The 27,131-nt window shown below is 40.7% G+C and overlaps 1 protein-coding gene and 1 long non-coding RNA gene across 3 annotated transcripts in view; one reads left to right on the top strand and one right to left on the bottom strand.

The window, feature by feature from the left end:
* LOC111245911 (inactive phospholipase C-like protein 1) overlaps window positions 1-27,131 on the top strand; it is a 133,745-nt gene that overhangs the window by 31,373 nt on the left and 75,241 nt on the right. The window lies entirely within an intron of this gene.
* Window positions 1-27,131, bottom strand: LOC147757643 (uncharacterized). The gene is made up of 4 exons (XR_015321299.1): window positions 24,312-27,131; window positions 22,397-22,494; window positions 15,344-15,459; window positions 1-3,261 (listed from the first exon to the last, which is right to left on the bottom strand). It is a non-coding gene; the product is annotated as an uncharacterized LOC147757643 (long non-coding RNA).

The raw sequence follows: 27,131 nt of genomic DNA, 5'->3' as shown, positions 1-27,131 counted from the left end.
CTGCTTGCCGACGAGAAACGAATGCCTTACATTTATGTGTACTAAGCGCTACCTATTTTATATATATTTACATCTTCAATCTATGTAATAGTGATTTCTCCGAGTCAATAAGGCACACAGTTACGCGTAAAATCGATATTGTATTAAGTTACATTTTCAGAAAGCTTTTTAATACTTCTAAAAACATTGGTTATTTTATTTAGCATATTTCATTTTTTTTTCTTGTTTGACGCTCAGTCGATAAGATATTAATGTCATTATAGAACTTGGCGAGTTTTAGCCCAGATTCCGTTGGTGCGGTAGTTTGAGACAAAGTGCTCTCACAATTTGCACCAAAGCTTTCCATTCCTTTGCTTTACTCTAAGCCTGCTAATTAAGGTTTCTAAAATGTTAGGTCAATAAAAAATACCTTATTTGGGTTAGACTGGCTTTTTTTCCGTTCGAAGAAGCACTAGACGCAACACGCACGTGACATCGTGTACAGCCGATGCTCTTGTAACATCAATGGGGGTTTGCAAATTGCCAGCACCATCTGCAGTCATTAGCTGCTTCTCGGAAACGACCCTCCACAAACTACCTTTATATCCTAGGATACGTGAGACACTGTTAGCTGCATCAAACTACTGAACAAATTAAGGTTAGGCGAACTGTTGCACTATTAGCGACATTACAATTCATCTTATGTGAAAATCTTATTGCATTTATACTTTTGTCGAGCGCATATACCAGTTAAATGAAGTGTGGCAATATAGGATAAGATCGTGAATATAAAATTATGAATATAAGAACATGGCCCCCAGCGCAAAAATTCTGCAATTAAAGTCGCAGCCAGTCAGTAGGTACTGACCACAATGCTCGTTGCATCTCCTAATTCATGCTAATCTACTATAGAGCATAAGTCGTGATCGTATTCATGTATCGCGTACTGAAACACAACGGGCCGCCTCGTCCTGTTCCATATCCTTAGGGAATCATTCGCCTTCGCATTAGCTAGGAAGCAGACGGAGCCCATTTGTGCTTTTTTGCTGATGGGTAGGCTCTGTTTCGGTAAATCTAGCCTTTTCTGGAATTTCTTTGTAAATACGGAAGTTTAATAAGGTTGATGAACTAGATGATTTCAAGTTCTGGTATGCAGCCCGAGAGCGCGTTTCAAGAACTCTAGTCTAACGCAATACAATGGAAGGGATCAGTTTATCGTTAAATAAACTCAAATTAGCTAAATATCTAACAGAACTGGTAAGACTACCTAAGCGTAAAGGAGAGTCAGTTGAGTATTTAATGGAAGTCTAAATGGTGCGTCAGTTGTTGTCGCTGTTATCACGGCCTTCGTCGTGGTAGGACATGCTTGGGGGAACGACACGCTAATAAATCAGCGTCAGATTAAAGTAAGTTAGTACGTAGGCAGTAAGTGAGTAGATAGCCCTTACACCGCAAAGAATAACAACCAGCCCAACCGCCGATTACAAAATGTCTTCCAGTTCCGTTCAACTTCAGCTGCTAGTTCATCTATGTAGGCACTAACCATCGCCATGATTTGCTAAAAGCGAAAACGGCTCCAATAGAAGATTTTTGCATGAGACAGATCACTGATCTGAATACGTTTTGAAGGCACCGGGCAAGTCAGTAAGGTTTACAGAAAAGGACAAGGAGCTAAAGTTGCCACTCCAGCGGTTGAATGGCCCGGACTGAGCTGTGTCAGCATTGGCTGCAAGATGATTCTCCTAAAGTGCATTTTTCATTTGCCTTGACAAGTAAATCAGACAAGTGAACACCCTGTGTGCATATACAAATATATGTATATTTATTTTATTGCTAGCTTAAGGGTGTAAAAATGCACTGTTGAAATAATGCTCCATTTGTCATGTATACGTAAGTCTCATTTATCAGGCCCATATATAGAATCGTAAGTTCGCTGCATAAGAAAATTACGTATGAATATATCAGTACTCAATGTGACTTGTTCATAGAATAAGAACAACCTAGACGTAAGCGGTAAACGCTGTGTTCAGTCTCAGCTATCTGCGCATGTTTAACATTCAAATGAACTGGATTGAGCCGACGCCCCAAATGCTCTTGATAAGCACAGGGGTTAGTTATGCCTCTAATATTTCGACTGGCCGATCAAACAGAACCAGTTACATGGCTGTCGAAACTTATTGCTAGAAACGACTCAAGTATAATAGTCTTGCCTCAGATTATCGGTCTTAGGAGAAGGAGGTCTAGAGAAATCGATCAGATTTTTGCAGCGCTAAACGATAAGTATGTCACTATTCGGAGTCCGTACATGAAGGTTATATAACTATCTGCACATATTGATTATTATCATTAGTTGTATCTTGAAATTGAGTATGATTTAAAGCTTTGTATCAGTGTTTCCACAAGTTGAATATTATGGCATCACAAAAGTTAAGCTATTATCTTTTTTTCAAAATGAAACGTAGTTTCTATCGGTTATAGGGCTTAGGTAAATATGAATTATCTCTCTCTGTCTCGCTAGTCTTCCACAGCATTTCACTACATGGCGGCATTGGCCCATCGTTTCGTTCTGAAATTAGTGTGGTACATCAAATAAAATAGCTCATCTATCCCTATCTAAGTTCTCCCACGTATGTGTATGTTCGCATCTTCTACCCTGTATACCGTGTGTTCCTCACATGAATGTCTAAGTTCTAGACACATGTAATTATACCACCGTTTATTTTCATGTATACGTATAATACAATGGTACACCCTAAGGAAGCTTCGGTTGTAACATGATAACAAAAAAAGGCAAGAGAAATGTAGGAAGTAAGACGTGCAACTTGATTCTAGCCTTCTGGTGATTCAAAGCTTGCTTCTTTTTTCTGTTTGTTTCAATTTTACTCTACGTTTGCCACTTCTGAACGGCGCTATACGGCGCGCGGGCAACGACTAGTACATAGTGCTCTGTTCCCTTGATCGCAGGTGGTACATTACCACATGCCTGCAGAAGAGTGATGGCAACAGCAGCAGTTAATGATGACGAACACGTCTACGTGCCGTCACTCGTTGACCGTCGTTTAATATTAACGTGTGTCGGGCGGTGTTGCATGCCTTTGGCTCCAAACTCTTTGCTTCATTTACGGAAGGTCTCTTAAGTTGTTCACCGATTGAGTACCGGCGTGATCTATTGTTTGGCGAAGCGGTGCTTCGTGACATGCTCTTCATACTTGTCTGACATCCCTTTTCTGTATGACCCTCGTATCGTAACACGCAGTAGTGTCGGTGTCTAGCTTCTGTCACCTGCCAACCAAACAAAGAAAAGTGTAGGTAGTGGGCTGCTAGTGGACTACGAAAACGGGCCATTGGACACGGGCATGGGAGGGTGCACTGTTCGGGGAAGAGAGCTAAACCATAAAACCACGACAGAAAAACAGCTAGATGCTCGCCATGCAGCAGTCAGTCATTCAGAGTATGTCATAGTGAGAGAAGTGGATGAGAACTTCTTGTCGCTTGATCGATTTTCTTGAAAGAACTTTCTTTTTCCGTTCGTTTTTCGCTAGCTTATGCTTTTGCCCAGGGTAGACAGACATGGGCCAAAAGAACAGCTCCTGGTGGCCCTCAATAGTTCTGAGCGTCCGGGGTCATAACAACTAAACGGCTCAAGCGGGATACATTTTGTTGCCGCTGCTCTCGCAAATGCATCTGCTGCTGCGGCTTTTGCTGCCGACTGGAGTGCTTAACAAATCCAGAAAAAATTAAGAAACTGGCAGGGATTGCTGTGTACATATATTGAGGCATAAATATATCAGACACACACACGCATGATATTACATTAGCTTACGGACAATAAATAGACGGACATACGATACATCGGTGTCAATCGAAGCAGTAGTACTAATAACGAATTAAATAACGGACGTCTGTGTTTCCGGTTTACGTACCTTTATTTAGTACAAGTAGATACAATAGGTGGGGGTGGTGCTAACGTGAACTGTGCAACATAATAATCAGATTATGGAATTTTTAGAGCCCGTTAATTTGGTTTTGGTTAAAAAGTTACGATATTTTGTTGAACTTTTTTGGCAAATTTGTTGTTTGGATCTGACATCAACAGTTTTACATAAACGGACCATAGTGTGGACGAAATTGTAGGGGTATTTTTCCTTCTTGCTTTTTATAGCTTATAGCTCATAATACGTAGTGGCGCAGACAAAATTAAGCAAGATCTTCAAAAAATCATCATAGAATTTTTCAAATTTACGGATTTGTAACTTTTTGTGGAGGTTTTGGTTTATTCAAGATTCTTTATTTTTTAGGTTGTTTATTCTTCGAAAGATTTTCGCGATTGACGTATTTTCGTTACCGGGGTACGTTATCACAACAGTCAGTCCGAAATCTACAACTGATTTGTTGCACGCACACAGACATGCTCACGCGCCCTTTCATTTAAAGCTTCTTGTGCGGGTATAAAACAGGCCGTTGTAATGTCACTACTCTTCAAAAGTACTTTCACTAGGGACTCATTCGGAAAATCAGGGAAATGGCTCATGTGTTATCGGTATTATTAGTAACGTCGACCCATTGATACAAAGCTCGCTCGATTACGTTCGGTGCAGCAGGGCCTAGATGTGACTTTGTCTCCGCGACTGAGTTTTCAATCTAGTTTTGTAGGCTCCGCTTGATCACCATTTCTGGCCTCTTTGGCACTGCCACGTTGAGCTGTAGGAGTCATGCTGAACATGGCGTCTGCTATTACGTTACATAAGGCTGCGATTGTAGCGTCTGGGATTGCGAGGCCTCTCCTGATCGAGTGGCCATTAATGAACGCTACTGTCTTCTCACAAATACTCTTTATTAACTAGGTGGACAGTATGCCGGAGGCAATGCGACCTTGTCATATGCTTTTTTTTTTTCAAAAAGTCACTACTTGTACGCTTCAGTTGGCTCGGACGACTTTTAAAGGTTTGCAATTCATTAAATAAGCAGCAAAAATCATTGCTTCCATGCAAACTTGTAGCACTTTCTTTGCTGATTGGAATATATGACTCCAGCAAGTTACTAAATTTATTCCAGACATTATAATTTTGTTTTTGCCTCTAAAATATTTTACGGAAGAGCTGTCGCCGTTGGTTATTGTGAATGGACTATTTCTTTGACGGTAGAGAGCTCATCAAAGTAAGCCAAAGAAGGCCATGCGTCCCGAAAGCTAACTAAATTTAGAAAATGCCTCCTACGTAGTACTCGCCAAATTTACTTCTCGAGTCAGTTTTGCCCTTTCCGAGAGCAGGCAAATCATGATTATTGTCAGTACGAACTGTTCACTAGGATCATCAAAATATATACGTTTGAATATAATTTGCGACACAAACTAACACCATTAGAGAATATTGTAATAATGATTAGTATTTCTGCTTCTTTTTTTTTTTGTTTCCGAGATACTTGTACTGTACCAGATACCGGTTGCTATATGGTCGTACATGAAGTAGAAAAAAGTCTTTTGAAATCGCTAGGCTATACATATCTGGTGGTGATGTTGATAAAGCATAGCATCCGTGACAGTATCAATCAATATCGGGATCGAGTGGATATAGGTACTCATACTGTTCGGCGACGAACAGCATTATATCGCATGTTCAATATTCGTCCCTTCAAATCCACCCAGACCCATCAATTTCCTTCATTTCTAGCATACGATTCACACTTAACTCACATAGCAAGCACTACATACAGGATTCTGCCTGTTGCATTCAATCCTGTAACCTAAATCGGATTGAGGGTCGCTTGGCCCGAACCTGAGTTCAATCCGAATTCGTTTCAGCCATTCTACTACCTTATTGCAGTAGCCTCGTTATCCCTTCACATTTGTTTTCCTTGTCGTTACTGTTCCATCGTAACTGTTCCAGCGTAAATTGCTTGATGCCGTTTTTCCATTGTTTTTTTCAGCAAATGCACTGTGGCATTGTTCGACTCATCAGATTAAGTCGCTGTTATTCCTTTACCTTGTTTTAGCAATTTAGTTGATTTTGTTGCCTCGCTTGTAGTGTTCAGTTGCCCTATCCCATTCCTTTGTACTCATTATCTCGTGCCCCGTTTGCCACTAGACCGTTGCGGCGCCATCGTTGATCCCTTAGCCCCTTGCGGTTACTCTCTTACTTCAAAGTGAAGCTCACCTCATTTTTTGAATTGCATGTAAATCTTCGACTACCTGAATCTATCGACGATTATCTGATTTTCTTTCTCAACTTTTTTAGAGAACAAATGTTCGACTTCTTGCAGACCGCAAAAAGCTCAACCTTCACTGACATAATTGTCTCGCATCTTGTTCAAATTATCCTAAATAACACGGCGCTGTTTCTCTGGCCGTAACGATACGAACCCATTCGAATAACATTTGCATATGCAAACGAGTCTTATATCAACCGCAGGTGAGAAGATGCCACACGATTTCGTAGTAGTCTTTCGTTAATAGTCTAGCAAGTAGGTGTCATACTAATATATCAAGATCGATACCAGCGTGAAAGGAAAAGCTTAGCTAAGTCATTGACCGGCTTGCTACACCTATGTGCAAGCTATGCAACATAATACTCAAACGAAGCATCGGGATTTATGAAAATTTTCGGTTATTTCAATAATTAATTATAGTTTGCGTATTACTGTATGTATTGCATCAAACGTAGTGTTGTTTAAGGATTTAGATGGGCGTGTGATCACGCGTTACAGTGATCCTAGCAATCCACTACGATAACGACAACAACAGCATCATCGAGAATCATTAAGCCAATGACTACGACCGGTTTGCCCCTTCGACGAGCCCTGGTAAACAGTAAAAATGCATGTAGTGTAAAACGTAGGCAATCATGAACAGCATTTGCCGTAAACCATGACACATTTAAAGGGCATTTATAGCTCGAATTCTTTACAAGCTTCTACCCTGTATGATGAGCAGTCAAAGAACCGGCCACGGTCTTACCGGCGTAAAGATTCGTGCAAGAAGGTCTGTAATATTTTGTACAGAAAAGATTACTAATTTAGGGACGCTTAACTATAAGAAAAATAATTTACTGGCTATTCTACACAACTCGCGAAAATATTTACAGAGAGTGTTGACTTATTTGTGCCTCTTTCCTGTTGGATTCTCTAACACGTGTGGTCCTCGTTGAAGACTACTGTGGTAGCTTAGTGGATAACGTACTTGCCTGCTAATCTTAAGGACACGTCGTAGTTTAGGTTCGAATCCAGGTGTAAACACACGAGTTATGTTATTGCGTAATAGCTGGGAGGCAGCCGGCCGGCTGACGGGATGGCTGATGGCGATATGTAATTAAAAACTCGAAACATAGAGGGCTCGAACGTGTAAAATCGCGATTATGACTAGAAAATATCGGACGCGAAAGAGCACGCAACGAATGCGCACACAATGATCGTTACATAGGACAGTAACGCTGCACAGCAGTTTCCAGAACAATTTATTCCAACAGCTAAAGCTAGGATTAATCAAAAATCTTAGATAAAGTGTCTTCTGTTTGCATTCATAAGAGGGAAAGCATCTGCGCGGCGCTCTCTGGGCACCCTCGGCCGTCCAGCCTCAGGGCCGCTTGAAGTACTTCAGTTGCAATGATGATGGCGTCGTAGCTCAGGCTGCCCTAAAATACATGGCCCAATCGAACCTCCACGAGTGAGACGATTCAATGCTTTCGCAAGATCGACGTTGGCCTGTGATAGTCGACGAATGAATAGCGATCAGCCCTTTTAGATGAAGGGCGCAGAAAAGATTTTCGCACATTACCCAATGTCAATAATAATTATAAATAAACAAGCTAGCGGCAGAAACCCGTAAGTCTTAAAACGTGCACATAATTTTTGTAGAAACAAAAGAGTATCGGTTACAATATTAGTTCACAATAAGCGCGTATTTATAAATGTTTTGTAAACATTGTATAATTTTCGCAAAAATGTATCTTTTAAGCGTTGCTAAAAGTTAGATGAAGGAACGCTTTTAGGTCCTCATTCGCATATCCATTGTCACGTTTGCACGTTAAACACAACCAATCGTTACCAATAGGGTATCAATACGACCGCTATTGAATTACTAAGAGCGTGGCGCTATCTCCGTTTCTGTCATTGCTACTGCCGCTCCGAGCGCTTCCACGACTGATTGTGATAAGGGATAATTTCTATCACATATATTTGTATAAACGGCTTGATCTATATGGACCCCTCTACTCCGGTTCCGACGGAAAGATATTACATTAGCTTATACATATCCTATTAACGGGTTTTTCTCGAGTTTCATGTCTCACATGTCATCCGCTAGCTACACTCGGTCATAGGGTCGAATGAAGCTTTATCCTACATTGAACAAGCTCCCCAATGATGATACAGTATATTGCAAGCTCGACATAAGAAGTTATGATCTCTTACGAGAATTCGAGGTTTGATCTGCTACAATGTAATGTATCGTTTCCATCTAGTTTTCCCCCAGGAGCGTAATTCAGCATGAAGTGGTGGAAACGTTAGCCAAACAGGATCGCCCTTTTGATTTGCGCGTAGACCATCCTGAATATGAGTGACGTATAATCAGTCAACCGACACCGCACAGTAGCCAAAGCCCTGCATCTGCTAGGTATTGTAAAGAAACAACCGCACCTTCGGCAGATTAGCTCTGCCTATCCCTCTGTTCCCATTTGAAGGCTTCTCTTCTCCCACCCAGCTTCAATACCGATCTTCGACTGATTTTACTGCACAGTCGGCCGTCACACTGCGATCGATCAGTTACCCTGACTCGACACTGAAGCTCCTATCTACAGGTACGGTCTTTAAGAATTGACCAAGCCGCTACAGAAAGCGGGTGTACCAAGGATGCCAGGACCAACTAGACGATCAAGCTTTCGACTATGCTACTATAATTTGGCCTAAGCTCTTAGTGCGGTTACTGTTGCTGTTCATTCACCATCTTTATTGAGCGGAGTCCATCACCATCAGCTCGCCGCTGCCCACAAAACGCATCACGGGAATGTGCAGTCAACTAAGCGATTTCGAGAACGAAAATACTTCATTGAGTGAAACAGCTGGAAGCAAGGGTTGAGGGCCTTCACTCTCTAAAGCTGAACTGTTTAGTTCAGCTTTAGAGAGTGAAAAAGAACGTCATGCTTGTCCGATCCTCGAAGGGCTCCTGTGTTCCGGCTAACGAGTGTATGTGCGGGTCGAACTCGTCTGAGGTCTGCACGTATCTGCGCGAACAGCTCTCTAGCCAGCGGAGAGAAAGTCGTGTTGTTTCATGTTGGATTTGTGCGATTCATTGTGACCAAAACTAGGAGCGTGCCATTTCAAAAGTCAGGCGCAAGGACAAACCTGTCATCGACAGCTGTGCCGCTAGACCGCGGTGAGATGCTCAACAGGAAACGGTCTTTCGAGATGCTATACGACAGGCATATCTGCACAGCTTGAGCTTTAGAATTAATTGACTGACATGCGTTGTGCACGGTAGCTCGTTGGGGGGTAGACCTATTTTTCCCCCAGTTCTCCCTGGAGGCTAACGAAACAAGATCCAAATGCGCACATTCGCTTTTCTCCTTACCAGGAAATTTGCTGTTAAAAGTACTAATCAAACTAACATTTTAAGGCATATTTATTGACGGAAATATAACGTTTTTGGGGTCTTTCCAAAGTTCGCAACTTTGACAAGGAACTGCCATTGAGGACGAAATTATTATCACGTTACCGCAAAAGACGGCACTTACTTTCTCATGTAATAATTTATAAGGTCGACGAAGAAATAACTTGAATAGCGTAAGAAATATTCTGTCCAATAGGCTGGTAGCCTGGCTACCGAATTTTTTTTTATTTTACTAGTTCCCCAAATACAAGTCCGTCCTTTCTATTTAAACCCAGCCCGCTATGTGCCTCACTTACACCAGTTTTCATATAGAACCATTCCACGATTTCAGACCAGGAACGTGACACGGCGAAGCCACATGGCAACGCCTACTTCTGTTGGCTGGCTGCCTGTTCCTGTAGCACAAAAGCCATTTTTCATCGTGTAAGCTATCAGAACAGCCGATCCCGATGTAACGCCGTTTAACACGACGGTAAGCGTGCATAGAGTCTCTGGTGAACATGAGTTAAAAGATGTCATTGTAATTGAAGATGTTCGTTCTATCACGAAAGCCACGAGGGAGACGACACATTGAGACGTTACACGAGTGATATCTAAATGTCAATAACGAACGGTAGTAAAGCCGACCCGCACCAAAACCCTCAATGAATTAATAGAAGTTAGTAGATACATTCATCTGTAAATACTAAAAAAAAAAAAATACTAAATAGATAAAGACATAGATTCAGGTTCCCCTTTCGACAAAGCTCAACAGGGTGACACTATTTGTGGGAACCTAGATTCATCAATATTGCTTAATTCACGACTAGTATGGTCTTCACGTGCATAAACCAATGAAAATCAGAAAATCTGACTGTGAAGTAGAGCCATTTTAGTTAATGCTCCAAGCGCAGTTACTTGTGGCTGACAACTCACGTTGAAAATGCATGAACACGCTTTCGTAGTAGCATAGTGAGTAACGTCTTTGCCTGCTAATGTTAGGGACACGTGGTGGTACAGGCTCAAATCTGTATTTTTTTGTAATAGGAGCTAACAATGTTAACGGAATACTCAACGGTGCCGCGCGTCAAGCGCGAAAAATTTGGAGTAAATGGGCATATTTTTTTAAAGATATCATAAACAGTAACCGAGAGATATCATTTGTAATACCATAACGGTTTCAGTGACTCATTGTGCGTAAATATTTTTTCAACTCCTGCACACAACAGCGTTCTTTTCAAGAAGCAATGAGGTCTCTGAAAATATGAACGCTGTCACATCGTTTGTATACTTACTTTCTCAAGTGTCTTAATATCTGTATATTATTCCTAAAGCAAATTAAACTTTATTTTGAGGTAGGAGAATCACCGCAGGAGGCGTGAGGCTCAGGCGTAGCTCGGTTATGAATTAATTGCAATAGAAGGATTGGATAGAAGGATTAGGAAATGAGACACCTTTTACAGGACTACAAGATGACTATCGTCTGATACTCGAGTATGTGAATCAGGGTAACTGAAGACATTTTTCAAAATTATTAAAGTACTGTGATTAATTTATTGAAGTAAAATCTTAAAATACTATCGTAGAGTAATGGAATAAATCGAACAATGCAGGGGGTTTGCCTAAACAGGGCGGTTGGTGGGCGACCTTGAACAGAAAAATTTTAATGCAACAGTAACAATTGCCGGCACAACAACAGTGACGGGTATGGTGAAAAAGATAAAATAAAAAAATAAATGAAACAGGATGATATAAAACCTTATTTCCGACAATCCTGCAAATTTATACAGGAACTGGGAGACTGTTTTCATGATGCGATTACCTACCTATAGAGCTTCTCATCTACCCTATAGCGGTTACTACATTTTCTTACTTTTTGTGTCATCTTGCTTATCTTGGGCTTTTGTCCTACAACAGGACCAGATCTTGGACTGCCGGACTTTTCTTGGCCGATGAAGGTGTTGGAATGTTCTAGCAAAGCCCTGCAACATTAGATATGCAGATATAACTTCTTCCACAGTTGGTATTAAAAATTATTGGAGAAGTTAACATAGAAGTTTTGTAGACGTGTCAAGATTTGACTTGATGCTGCAATCATCGACTCAAGGCTTAAACCTCTATATTCGATATAGAGCGAATGAATACGTTCGTGAGAGAAATTTCTGCCAACAAAAGCTAAATGTACAAGCTGCATAAACAAACAACATAAAAATTCTATATATATATATATATTCAAGTGTCAGCAACGTTTTTGGCATTGGTGTTGTTGCGTGGATATATTCCCATTGTCCCACATAATGAATTTCTTCGGTACTCTCTCGAAAGCCTTTTAACGAGATTGCTTATCAAAGATGCCACCAGTTCCCCTTTCTAACAAATGAACTTGGCTAAGTCCGATGCTACTGATGCATTGAAAAATCGAACAGTCACAGCCGTTGCTCGTCAATGTTGTATCAGCAGTGGCAAATAAAAAACGCGACGTTTAACGAATGAAAGTAAAACATATGCGTATCTCGCCTCCACAGCACTCTTGACTACAGGTGAACTGTTTTATAGAAATGCTTAAATCTGCTTTGAGAACATCAATATGAGTCGTATTATTGTGAATACCACTCATTAATTAATTAGTGATGGAACCCAAGAAACACTCCTACCTTAATAAAGAGAGGTTATATATCTTCACGTTGATACAGAATCATATATACGATATGTGCTCTCTTTGACAGAGTGAAGTTTCACGAAAAGGAAAGGGAGTGCAGTATGTATCGCCTGTGTCGAGATCAATTGGCGTTTCAACCGATCTAAGTTACCGTCCATGACTACAATACCACAGACCGTTTTGACCTGTGCGAAAAATTCTGAGCATTTTTGCAAGCTCATTTATCTGACCGATGATACGGTGCGGCATCGTTGTCAGGGCATTGTTCACTTGGATATTTGCCCGGTTTTCTATCGAAGATAGAAAACCCTGTTTCGACATGAACAGAATTTGACGTTAGTTATTTTGTATGTGGAAGTTAGCATATTCTGTGTGAAAGCATTATATATGTGTATATAACGCCTCATTTTTCGGACCATTTACCTAAATTAGCATATATTTCTCACGTACCATGTAATGAAATAGGAGAGTCTGTATTATTGACAAAAATTCAACTAGACAATTTGGTGGCTTATCATGAGTTTACCGACTGGTGTAGTACGTAAGCCTTAACCGATTATATATATATATATATATATATACTTATGTTACTTCGGGTATTTGTTATCGATACCGAAGGTCAGCCGCGACATTCCTTCGTTTGCGTTCGTTTTGTCGATTCATTTCCATCGCATAAGTGTATAAATAACTCTTTTATCCTTTTGCTGACAACTTTTAACATCTCACTTCTTAAATCACGTTAAATGCCCAAACTACATATATATACGTATGGACATGACTCTGGGCTTATAGTCTGGGTTAACCATGAACAGGTACGTTTGGCTCTGTGCAAGACACAAATGCATAGCTTCCGATTGGCCGTTGGAAGTGCAGAGTTTCCACTGGTTCTAACGGTTCGAGGCGTTCTTTTCATACTTTAAACTACCTGCTTGGGGAACTGTATAAGACGTAATAAGGCCCCTATGTTTCTAGTTCCATCAGACCGCTGGCTCCCAAATCTGGGGAAGTTTATCTATGCCCAGGTTCGAACCTAAGTCACAGCTTTTCTCTAAGATTTGCATGCAAATACATTATACACAAAGGTCCCTCGGTGACATACCAAATAAGGCTTGGACAAAACCTTCGCCCGAATCAGGTGCAATTAACTAATATATGTAATGCTGTACAAGGGTAAGCATCATCTGATCGCTGGCTTATATTCAAGTAAAAATTAAGAAAAAGGCAAGGTCAAAAATTGTCATTCCCGCTACCTTACGTTGTAGTTCCAAAGGAATTGAAGGCAGTGTCATGTCTAGGTACTTTTCTCTAAAAACATACTACCGTACTAAAAAACTTCGGAAAACTCTATTCCCGAGTAAGAGGATTGAGCACAAAGATACATGGACATACATTGAATCTACTGCTTGAAGGGACAAAATTACCTCTCTAAAGAAGACCAGGGTATTGCTTTTGGAAAACGCCAATATGCTCACCATAAATAGGTACCTTATGCTCATCTAAAACGTATTTCATGAACATCAACCTCATTCGTTTTTATAATGGTGCCGCCTAGGATTTCTGAGTACCAGTATTGAATATATGCTTTTATTAAATCCGGGCCTAAAAGTTATTTTTTCACTGAGTCTGACAATTGAGCCTTGCATTGCAAACGGGCAATAACAAGAACACGGTGTCACTTCCTCAATACATCTACTCCTGTCCGTCCTTCAATAATAATATGTACAAGGTACACAGGCGACGTTCATCTTTTATCAGGTGTCTTGTATGTAGGATGTGCTTTGTTACGCTAATAGGCCACATGCGGCCAGGAGTGTTACTAAATGGCGTAACTGAATAGGGGTTTAGATAGCGACATCGTTCGAGTAAGCTCCTTTGGTTATCCTTTACGCTTTCTTTTTTATTTCGTTTTGTCGACGCAGTCGCCGATGGCAAAGGAGACGCATCCGCAAAAAGATTTTTCAAACGTTTTAGATGGGTGGCGTCTAGGTTTAGAAAATAAATATTGAACTGTCGCAATTGTTAAGGTCACGCCAGTAAAGGACCTCTTCATTTTCATGTTTGCGATTCCACTGTCTACATTCGTGTTATTTCTTCTAAAGGGGTTTGCGTTATACAATTGCGTACGGCCACGTGTGGAGTCTAGCATGCATAGCTAGGCTTGGTTCTTCAAAGACGGCCACCGAGTCATTTTTAATTTCTTTTTTATACTTTACTTCGGTCCGGATCAATACAGCCCATCGAACCGGTTTGGATTCTTTTTTAATAGTACCGCGGATTATTAAAGAAAGTGACGCATGTCATTGCATCAACGAATCATTTCATGTACTTGTGTTAGTTCAAGCTAAATCAGCTTGGGTGGGCTCAGTCTATCAGTAGCGAAGCCATGACGAGATCTGAGGTTACATTGCTAGCTATCTTTGTTCCAGTCTAAAAAGGCCTCGACATGTTATTCAAATTATAAAATGCTGAACAAACGAGCTCCGTTTGGAACAAACGTCGAAAGTAGACTTTGTTACTACTATTTAATTCGCGTTGTTAAGGTTCCAAGAGTGTTGCAGTTATCGATCAGCTGAAATTGCAATTGGCTAAAATATTTTAGTACGAACACCTATAAGTCTTGCTTCGTATATTTTCATTCACCCTTTTTCCAAGAGACGCCGTAACGATCCATCTTTGGGCAAATATGTTGGGTGCTGTTGTCACTGATATCGTTTGAGGTTCATAGGCCGAATGTAATAGAGAATCGAACGATGTACAATTTCGATAAGCCATTGTCAACGACATTTTTTTCACTGCGGTCATTGCAAGCAGAAACACCCGTACAGCGCCATTTAGCTAAGTTCCTTGTATCATTTTCTAGCAATTTTTCTGAAATAGGCACTTCTTTCGATCTACAAAAAGCATTTTTTTGAAGAGTCGAATTCGTATAGGCTTGTTAAGAAAGTGACACGATCAGTACATAAGCAATGCACGCATGTATCCGTCATAGCAGTCAAGCTGTGGCAGAGCACGACACCTTGCTGGGTCGTGCTCACTACAAAAACACACTGGGCGTTCTTGTATGAAGTTTGCTAGAGTTTTTGGGTATATGTCAAAAACAGCAGAAAGTTGCTTAGATATTTACTTACGCCGTTAGTTGAAAACTTTGTTCAAGGGTTCACGCCGTGAACGAAGAGTAGCAGGATCTCTAGCTCAACCAAGCAAAGCTCTGCTTTTTGCCGCGTTTTTCTAGTACGTTTTTGTTCTAGAAGAGAAAAAAAAGATCTCTGATAATTGGTAGAAGAAATTGTGATATTTTCAAAGTAGATGGCTAGCGCGTAATAATCCCATTTTATTAAATGTGTCCTTTCCGAAGGGTCATTAGTATATCGATATCAAGATAGAAAAAAGAACGATACAGAGAGACAATAGTTCAGAAGTAATCGCTACTAACTAAATCATCAGTTACATCACGAAATAGCTCAGTAAGACACGTATCAATGTTCTGTTCGGTTGTATTAAAGCCTTTCAAGGTATTGCGTAAACATTTATTGTCATGTTTCTCCTCTGTGTATACCATCCATAGGGATGCACCCAGAGATGGCGCGCAAATGAAACGTAACTGTACTTTGTACTGCGCGAATTATGTAATATGCTAGCCACCGCTAGGCCGTGATGCGGCTTAACAAGGCCATTGTCACTACCTGTGAAAACATTGTTATTCTAATGAGTCATATAACGACGTGTGCTGTGACGTCGAACGTTCTGTGCAACAGACACTGAATGGCTCAAAACGAAAAAAAAAAAAAAAAAACATTGTAATATAACATAACTTACACGAATTTTTATATATTTGAGTTCTTTGAGTTTGCTCATTAGTTACTTTGTCTTTATCTATTAACTAGAAAACTAGCTAGCTTAAAAATATTATAGCTTTTAGATAAGGAAGCAACTTCACTTGTCTACAAGATTGTCCCGAAAATTGACTCTGTTTTACTTCTGCAGGGCGTTTTAAGGCAAAACCAGCTAGAAACTGTCAACCGCTAGGGACTCGTAGGCCTTTTAGCAAATTGTTAAGCATTCAGCGTATAAAGACTTTTTCTTTCAGAAATAAAATTGTTTATTTTTTACTTTACCTACCTCAGGCTAGATGATAATCGGCTCAAACGATGAATCTGCGTGCATATAGCTCAAGATCAGCTTGCCGATAGTTGTTGGTTGATTATCAAGCGTTGAAAATGGTTGAAAAGAATGGAATACCGGTTGAAAGGGAGGGGATGGGGTGTTTGACTATTTCTAATTACCAATTGGCTGCTGCCCACCTCCGGCCCAGCAAGGAACGTGTGTCATCCTACGTTGTTCAGCCCTGCGACCGTACTTTCTGTCAGTTCGGTCTAATCGTTGAGAGGTTTGGCCACAATAACCTTTCAGGACACGATTGTAGAAGCCGCTACGGCTATCAGCTGACTTGTGTTAACTTGATTACCTGATCTAAGTCGGACTGTAGCTGTCACAACAAATCTCGTTCTTGCAAACGACCTGTCTTGTACTAGCACCAATGGCGTTGACACCAGCAGAAACGATCAAAGAGTAAATGTTGCTGCTTACTTGATAGAAGGTACTTAGGGCATTTGTACCTTGAAAGGTATATTTGCTTTAAGTACCTACTATTAGATAAACCAATAAACTTGCCACTACAAGCCTGATCGTTTTTGATTTTGGCTTGACCAGAAATCGCTTAAATCTTTCGTATTCTATAGCCCTTTCCTGCTTTTACACCATAGACGTCAACAGGCCAAAGAGTCTTGAAGTTGCGGCAATGTGTTAACCTATGGCGTAACTGAATTATTATAGAGCGGGGCCATACTCACGTAGTTCATATTAAAATAACTAACATGGACAGACTTAGCGACTGTAGCGGGTTGCCTTCCCCGTATTATTCATCTTACAGCTTACAAGCGCTCACCCTAAATAACTAAATAAGCACTCATTTAAGTTGCGGGAAGTTAATAATTATTTAAAAAGAATTTTAACAGCCAAATCAGTCGCAGTAATGATATTTATATAGTTTCAAATAAAAAATTTGTCAGTATACACCAAAGACACGCCTTGGTACAAAGCGAATCAAGAGTTTTTTTATATCGATTTTGGTCGTAACTGTCCAATCGTTTGGCCACCTCCCATTTAAACCCTTCCTGGTAAAAACAGTTAACGTTTTGTTTTAATAGCTAACTTATCATATAGAATCAACATAGAAGGCAATGTAAATTGTAAAACTGGCAGTCCCTTATACAAACGATATATTGTTGTTATCCAAACCACAGTTTAGTTTCGAAGATTCATTAGATGTCCAAACCGGAAAATTATCATTTGTCTCCTCTGTTTAGAAACGCAGCATATTATAGGCGTTTCATTATCACAATGCCGCACTGAGGTGGCAGTCCTGCTTGTTTTCTAGCCTGAAAAACTCAGCTGTCTCAGAGGTGGCGAACCCTGGCGAACGAAGTTTTGTTAACGCCTGCTCCGGAGCGCCTGTGTGTATGTTTGCTTGACACGCTTAGTGAGAGATGACACGGAGAGCGAAATACTTGCTCGGCATTGGCGTTCTGTCTTCCGGAAGGCCCGCCGGCAGCCCGGAAGGGCCTGCCTGTCTGTGATATCCTGGTGAAGCCGTGGTCAACTTGGCCTCGTACCAATGTTTTTCTGGCGACTTAATTTATCACTTCAAGGACGGCGGGGGATACCTCGGCCAGGCCTGGAACAAAATTTCTTTTGGCCTACAATATTATTTGCTAATTGTCATGGTAGCTAAAGTGTAAATTTGAGCTCACATACCGTTTGCATCCTGACTTCATTAATATGTCCCTAGTTAACCGTAACAGTAACTGCAACAATCAGAGGAAGTGCAGCGAAGTTCTTCACGGCACTTCGTGGTGCAGAGGAACTACGGGGCATGCTTGTAATGACGGCTCAAACATTCTATAGGATTACTGGGCATTTGGTTCAATTATGCTTAGATGAGTCGAATACATATGATCCGCCTTTGCAAGGAGATATTTGATGTGGCAAAAGCAACGATGACAAATGCAATTGCTTCTAGCTCATGCAGATTTGGATTTGTATCACGCATCATGAAGCACCAACGCTACATGAGTAAGTCACGCGTAAAGTCAAAAAGAAGTTCAGTAAAGTGTATCAATGGCGGCGGAGTTTTAGAGTTCGAGTTGACAAGTTAAGTCACCCGCACTGGCAGCCATAGGCAATAGGCGTACATTTCCCAAATTCGCGTAAAACAAAAAATGTTACTTTACAAGTCAATATATTCTTGCAAGGCAATGATGCTGCATTGCGAAGAACCTACTGGACACGCTAAGGAAAATAGCTACGCGAAGAAGGTCTAAGTACCTTACAGGGGTTATAGCCGGCATATATAACTTTTACCAATATAATAGTAATTCAGCATAGATAGTTGAGAAACTAGTTGCTCATAGGAAGAGTGTGCGAAACGAGCTCACCAGATCTGAAGGGAATTTTGTTGGGTAGTTTACATTGAATACGTTAAAAAAGTACTCATTTGGTAATCAGCAGCATAGCAGATAATGATATCCTGAAACCCTTCGTTCCGATTGACCAGCAAAAAATAGAAACAGTAATTATAGTCTTCTATGGTATAAAGACGGCTTCGAAACGAATAAAAAACTATGCTGGAATTCTGTCCAATTATGTAACTATTGATCTTTCATTTCCTGTGGGAGTACGCATGTAATCGGCGTTTTCTCCCCTCCAATACGGACAAATATATCGACCCATCTGAAAAAAGTAGCAGTGTGTCCAGCTTGCGGGCTTAAGGTTGCTCACATCCTCTTCTCCCCACGTAAAAATGCTAAGCTGAATAGTGTTGAATTGATGTATCCCGTATTTTTTCTACTTCGGCCTTTTTGACATGCCATAGTGCTCAGCAGATGAGGCTAGTTGGTGCACATACTATCGTTGACTATGTATTGACAATCAGGCTAGCAATGATATAACAGATCAAATACTTTATTATTAACGATACTTGCTTTTTCATAGCGTGTTTCGACAACTACGCGTAAACATAGGCCTGAATTACGTGTGACTGTAATGTCTTCATCTATCTATATTTTTAATTTGGCAAGCCAAAAACAGCGTGTCAGGACAGAACGGGCCGACGAGCGTTTCGAATAAACTATGGACGAGTTGACACGTCAACATGTCCTGTATTTTGGTCGGATTTGTACAGTGTACGAGTAAGCGAATAGGTCATGATTCATGGGTCGTCAGTATTAGAAGTTCGAGTGGATCCGCGGTGAGTTGTGACTTGGTCGAAAGTAGGCATCCTATTATATTTCAGGAGATTGCAAATCTTTTGTTCACTAACAAGTTTTATTCTTAGTAGCACATTTTCCATAAATAATTTACTAAGAAGATCGCAACTGCTCTTTGTATAGGATACTATCCGCCGTTTAGCATAAATGAACCGTATTACATTACTAGGAACCAAACGTCGTATTATAGAATGGCCTGCAAATAAAAACTCGACAGAGGAGCTGTCATAAGTAAGGAATTAGCTTTGAATCATGCTTTCTTGGTTTATTTATTGTAACCCATAGATATTAAAGAGAACGTAGTTCATTTTGTAAATAAATTTCAAAAATCCAAATAATTATCGCTGTTATTTCGGCTAATATCATCACTAAAACTTGTGTTTAGACTCAATCTATGAAGTTCGTTTGGCCGTCGGAAGTACATGATTGTACCGTGAACTGCGCCATCTATTAATCAAGTTCCATAAGTAGAAATAACAAAACGTGCTAGTTTTCAAATATTGATTTGCCGCCGTATAGTATCTAAGCGACGCGTTTCGAATCAGAGGTTCCTGATGTCCCGCTTTTCACTTAAGCAAAAAGCTACTACGCAGAACAAAACCTCCGAGACTAATTACATGGTTAAACATATAATTGTACTTAGTTATTTGGGTATTCTTATACTACAGGTATATTACTATCTATGTTTAATTGCGCAGAAGCCGCTGCCAATAACCGACAAAGGGCTCCATAGCGTTGAGCAAATCTAGGTATACAAGTATGCATACGTTGCCTTTTACCGACTCTGCTTGTTTCTTGCCGGAGGCTATGAACGCTACATAACGAGGTAAATAGATCACGATAGTTGATTGCTATTTCTTGTTTGCCGAAAGTTTGAACGTAACGTACGAATAACGTTAACAAATTTAAGTGTCTCCGCAAGACGTTTTTATTAAAAGCGAAACCAATGCGTCGTTTGTTATATTCTATGCCGGATAAGCTCTAGTAAGCGGTCTATGGTAACGGATTATGTGATGTTGGGTACTCGATTTTTATAGGTATTACTTCCATCATAGTTTCAAAAATTGTGTATCATCTGAAGAGAAAAAAATCACACGTTACGTAATTGATAGACCTATGTTTCTTTTCAGATCAAAACTGCTTTGTTCATATAAATTGTTCTTTAGACAAGATCGTTGATAAAAATTAGACACTTAGACTGTCGACTCAAATACATTTACCTTCGAACCCTCCCGTTATAAAGTCTTATTCAATAGACTAAAGTTTCAAGCTGTCAACCATACACGGAATACAGAGGCTATATTAGTCTCTTGTGACCTTCGGAGTTAACAGCCAAACAAGCCTCCTGATCGACGTAACTTGTTGATGTATCACTAGTTCGTGGGCAAATCGATAAGCTACCATTCACGAGACTTGCCACTGTCCAGAAGATCGCTGCCATCTCTATGGGCAAGATTCGGCAGGTTATTTCAACTTCAAGGAGGCCCCAGCCTTAGGAATGAGCTCAAACGTGTCTGACTCACAAAAGGGTGAATGTCACATAGGTCCTATCAGCGATGGCTGCGATAGTTTACAGAACTATAAGGCATCAAAAGCTACTACTTGTTCTACTACAATGGAACTACAAAATTCCTCGGTGCCCTTTGCTTGGCTTTTCCGCCAAGAAAAATCGATGAGCGGTTACAACAAGTCGTAGGCGATAGGCCAGAAAAGCTCCCAAAACATATCCAGCCAGAAAACGTTATAAATAGAAAACACTGTTGCTGAAGATGAAAAATCCTGCATTTTTTCTCAAAACAATTACGATATATTGTGTTCGTACAGCTTACCAGCAACGTGTACGATACTTTTCTATCGACTCCCAAAATTGCATTTGGCCAGTTTTTTTTTAACGGACGCAGTAGGCATATATGTATGTTCTGAAGGCCGCCACGGTTCGAGCATTCGGTTTTTTTAGTTATGGAACTCTCAATTTGCTTGGGTTAGCATTACTTGCAAACTTCCTGCTGAAATGGCGAGCTATTTCAAAGTAAAACTTCAGTCGGGGCTGAAATTCTTCACAGTGTGTAAAAAATATTGCAGACCTTCAAGTGTGACCGTTAAGTGTCAGTAACCGCACATGACCTGTTTGTTCATTGATTGACAAGCTGATCGATATATATATATATATAGGTACAAGACAATATGCCCTTGACTTGCTATGAACGAAAGATGTACAGTAAATAATCTGGTATATATTGGTGTTGATAAAATTACTTCACTGCATGCACACTGCAGAATTTAATATTTCATGCTGCATTGCAATACTATTGGGTCGAAAGCACAGCAGTAAATGTTCGGTTTTATCGGCTCAAGGCCGACCCCGGTCTATAGGGTAGAGCTACATTTACCTGCTCGCCTGCTATCCACAGGCCAAAACAATTTCGAGCATTTGAACATTTGCCCGGTACAGTTTAAAGGATGATTTTGAAAATCGCAAAAAAGGTATGAGATGCGTATGATAGAAACCACGATGAGTGATGGGCTTACGAGGTTCGCATCAAAGACAGAAACCGGTTCTATTACTTACTGAGTATATGACGTATGCTGCAATAAACCTACAGGCAATTTATTCTATATATCCTGTTAAGATGTAATCAGCTAAGAGCGGATAAATTTGTAATGTTTAACATTGCTGCTGTGGTAGATATTTAACCAACGTAACGTGTATTTCCGGTATCGTACGTGAGAGCCGTACAACTATTTTTCCATGAGCCTCTGCATAAACGAAAGAGCATTATCGAGACGCTTTAACACGATTGCGTAATGCAGGCCTGACTCTGAGAGAACAAGTGTTCTTATCACTTCTTGTCGTACCTGTGTCGAATTTTCCCACGGAAAACTCGATACGCCCATAGCTTCAACCCCGTTGTCACCACATCGAGCTTTTTCTTGACTTTCTCACCGACAGAACTCTAAAACCAAATGAAACATAAAAGCTTTGAGACCACCTAGTGTCACTGAAGAAATACGAGAGCACAACTGGGATCTATTTCTACGATTGAGTTTGAAGAAATGGTCGTGTACGTGCAGTTGATCGAACGGAGACTGCTTCAAAGCCGGTAACTAAATTTGAATGACTGAGGCAAATGTACTGCAACGAAGGCAAATTTTCTATATTCTTGTGAGCCAGTGGTATTCATAACTGAGCATTTACAATGGGAAATACTCTCTGGTTGATTCGCACCGCTATATATTGTTATAGTAAACGCTTCCACATGGGTACGCTACGGCCAACAACAAGTGCAGGACACTTCATTTTTGTTTGCTATAATAGAGGCCGGTTTACTGAAAGCTTGTACGCCCTGTCTTTTCTAGTTGATCAACGTCAGAAAACGCATTAAATTACTCTGTAACGGGCGGCGTACGATAAAGAAGTGGCTAGTTATTTTCCCCCTTCTGCCAGTCAGCTTGGGGTCGCACCCTTATCAAGGGCAAGATACGATCCTGTGGGTTTGCTATTACCCAGTTCCAATACTGTGCGTGTCATTTATGCACACATTGGCGAGGTAGGATGTTTACTACCATACTTGCCGTGTTTTCGTCTAGCTTAGCCATTACGGGATAAGGGTAACGCACAACAAGCGATGCGTAGGAACATACTCTTTCGCATAAAAGCTTCTTTTGTAAAGTTTCCACAGAAAAGAATAAGCTTCTAAAATCAAACACTGAAAACATGCAGATCTCTAAATAAAAATATGTGAGCATACATTTATTGGTAATGTCCTGCTTAGTACCATTAGAGGAACGACTCTGCACTATATATGCTAAGGATTGTAAATATATGAACAATCCAACTTCGCATCTAACAGATGTGATATGCCGTTAAAGCCTAAAATGGCGCTGGCTATATGAGATGGCCAAACAAGTTTTTCGGCCTGAAAACACAGGATAACGTTTCGGCGCATGGTTTCATACTGTGGTTACTGTGTAGCAAACACACTTATGAAACAAGGTCGCTGGCAATATTCAGTGTTCAAGATACTCTAGAATTAAAAATAAACTAGTTGATCATAAATTCCTGTTAGAAAAGATTGGATTCCCTAAAATCAACCGATAAATATCTTAGATAACATTTGAAGAATTGTTAAAAAAAACGTACTTCAATTTTAAAAATGAGGTAAATATTTAGATTAAGTAAACGCTACTAAGGCATCGTTACACCGTACAAGGTCAATATCGCTAATGTTCTTGATAAATCAGTTCTACTTGTGTAGAATTTCACTATAAATAAATTTTATAGTGTCGTTATTATATAGATATATATATATATATATATATATATATATATATATATATATATATATATATATATTGTATGTATAAACTTTACTGTAGGTTAACGATTCATTAACTTGGGAATAGTTTTTGCCGTAGGGTAAGGTTCGGTAAAGAGAGGCCAGGAAAGCAGGATCATTGATGATATGCGAAAAAGACTGGGGCATGACTGCGGGGAATAATAGCACCGCGTCAATGTACTACACTGAAAACAGCCATCCTGGCCCATACTAAAGGTAAAAACACAATACCGATGGTCGCACTAGGTACGCAAAAGATCACCACCAATCTATGGTTGATAACGATATTTTATGTTGTATTATAGAAGCATTCATACAAAAGAAAAGTAGCGGTTTGTCTGTACTAATTTCCTTCTATCATTTATTCTACCGTCTAGAAAGCGGTAGCCAGCACGGATTACCTGTTAAATCGCCAATTACAAGCTGCCAATTACCTTAGTGTCCATCGCAGCGTTCATCAGATTCCTTTACTTTAGCAGGCGTCAACAGACACCTCCAATGGAACCACTGGACATAACGAATACGAATCTGGTACAACTGATGTTGACTTTTTTTCCCTGAATTTCAAATAATGTTGCAGCGGTGTCGTCGACCGAACTCAGTTTACGAGGTAACTTTAAAGGCCCTTTATCCATAGCTCAGACTATGCTGCCGCGCGACCACTATACGAAAGCCGCATTGTATTTGCTGATAATTCATAATGGCTAAATTGAAGCATTTCTATCATGTAGCTAATGTGATAAACTAATCGAAATAACACAAAGAAAATTTCACGCCATTATTATTACCATTGAAGCATAGTTCAACCTTACCAAAACGTATCATAGTCCGCTTCAGTGCTTCTTCTTTGTTACTTCGATACGATGTAGAAGCGAAGTTTTGCCTAGCTTTAACCGAATGAATGAGATAAACATAACAATACTACATATAAATTTCTTCAAATAATCTAACCGTGTTTGTCCGCGCTACACGTTCCGGGAACATGACGTACAACGAATACGTCGAACATACGCGCAAAACGAAAACGTACCGTACAACACCACGAGGTGTACATTGCAGGGCAAAATTAGGTCTCCGATTCTTAGACCTTAGTTTTGCTGACTGGTTACTTCGCTCTTAAAATATATATCTAATAGCTCTCCTTGCTCCCAACGTTTTCCAGTAAGTTAATCACTCTGTCGACTACGATTGTTTGCCGCCGCTTGTAGTTTTTTTTACGTATAGTATAGTAGAAGACGCACGGGGGCAGTGCGACACGAAGCGCCTGCTTCTATTGTCGCTACGATTGAATAGACTATATGCACCTGAGCTGGTACGCAGCTGTTTATTGTCTCTATATGCAGTATACAAAACTGATTTGTTGCGTCTGGGGAAAAAGATCGAGCTAGCGACAATATTCTGAAGACTTCTGAGTGGAATATGGTATATATGCTTGTATTGTCTATTGATGTCCACTGCTGCTGATGTTGTGCGCTGAAGTGTGTCGTGTGACAGTCTCCACGTGCTTGATGACGATGGCAACAGTAGCAATATTATGGCGACGTCCGCCGTACTGCTATGGTTATCGCTAGTCGTTGAATAGACTTTCCGGTCAACGAGCGGCTAGCTACTGTTGTGAGGCTCTGTGAGCCACACGTCACAATCCAATGGCGAAATAAAGATAACCGCTGACTGGCCTAGTTTGCCTAGTAAGATCCTCCCGTAGCAGCTAGACCATCATACTATGTACGCCTCTGATAAAGCCAGACTCGACTAGAGGCATAGCAATGGACAACTGCCACTGCAGCTGGCGGCGCCACAGTCTGCACCACGCGTAGCGCTTCATTATCATTAACCCAATGGCGGTGATGACAATATTAATATCAAACATCATATATTCCTAAGCATCTCGACAGTAACCCATCATCGTTGTAGTAGACAAACAGGCAGATGCGTGTAGGTACACGGGCGCAATACATACCGTGCAAAGGCTACTTGTTTAGAAATTGTAACTTAAAAATTGCGACTTTTTGCACTACACCCGGGGTATCACTAGAGAGCATTTACGCGTGCCGCGAGTAGTCTATGATACAGCGTTAATCGTGGACACACACAAATTGATCGACGAGGCTAGCTTTCTCCTCACCAATCGGAACAAGCCTACCCGAGCCTGACTATTCATTCTTTCGATGGAAATAGAGTAGGAGGAGCAAGTTTTCCCGTCATTATGCTGTTCAGTCACTTATCACTGTTACTACAATCGACAGTCTGCGATCGCTGTCATTATTACTATCATCGATCCACCTTGATGCTGAGCCTACATCGGCCTTGACTAGCTATGGTCGCATCGCAGAACAACAACCGGAATCCATGGCTTTAGTATAGCTGGGCAATAGCTGCTACATAGAGGCAGACGCAAGCGATTCTGAAAAGCTACTTGTTTCACTTCATGAGTTCTTCGTGCGGCGCGACGTCACTACCGTAATCCCCGTCACTCAAAACCGTTACGCTGTTCTTGTTATCGACAGTGTTCGTGTTGTCGTGTGTGCTGTCGCTAAACGTGAGGTGCAAAAGGGTACCGATCAAACATGCGACGGCGGGCATGCATAGTGCTTCATGTCAGGCAGTAAACTAATAGCAGTACGTATTTCGGACAACCTACAAACCGTCAGATCTTGGTAGTACCGCTGCTGCCATGAGCAGGCATTCATCAAGAGCTTATTGGACGCTGAGCTACGCAATTGCGAACGACGTCGTTACCAACCAGTGCCATTGCCACTAGCAATAGCGCTGTCACTTGGATGATGACGACGACGATTGACTTGGCCGTCTATCTGTGCGTCCATTTCTACCTGTTCACTTATGTCTCATCGAACGTTTGTCTTCACTCTCTTCCGTGTCCTCGCTCTCGCGCTTAATCGCAAGTGCTTCATTTATCTTCTGCTTCTAATTTTCACTCTTTCCAGAAATAGACAGATTATGAAATTAAGCCATCGCAGTGAATAGTCAAAGTTTGATCAATACGTGTAACGGTGACGAGGCCTGTATTAGCCTGGTTACGACAATCCATACAAGTGAAATCTAATCTGTGATTGCCTGTGTCGGCTAAAGACAGTGGATCTTTCTCGATTTTTGTAGTAAATGGTCTGCGAAGGGGGATGGTGGATTGCGTACTATCGATAATCATGTACAAATCTGTAGAGCGTTTAGCGAGTCTGTGTGTGAAGTGTGATAAGGAAGGAGCTCGGCAACGCAATGACAATAGATCGAACAGA

Source organism: Varroa destructor, unplaced genomic scaffold, assembly GCF_002443255.2.
Source record: "Varroa destructor unplaced genomic scaffold, Vdes_3.0 BEIS01000002.1, whole genome shotgun sequence".
NCBI lineage: Eukaryota > Metazoa > Arthropoda > Arachnida > Mesostigmata > Varroidae > Varroa > Varroa destructor.
This window is presented reverse-complemented; position numbering and strand designations above follow the sequence as displayed.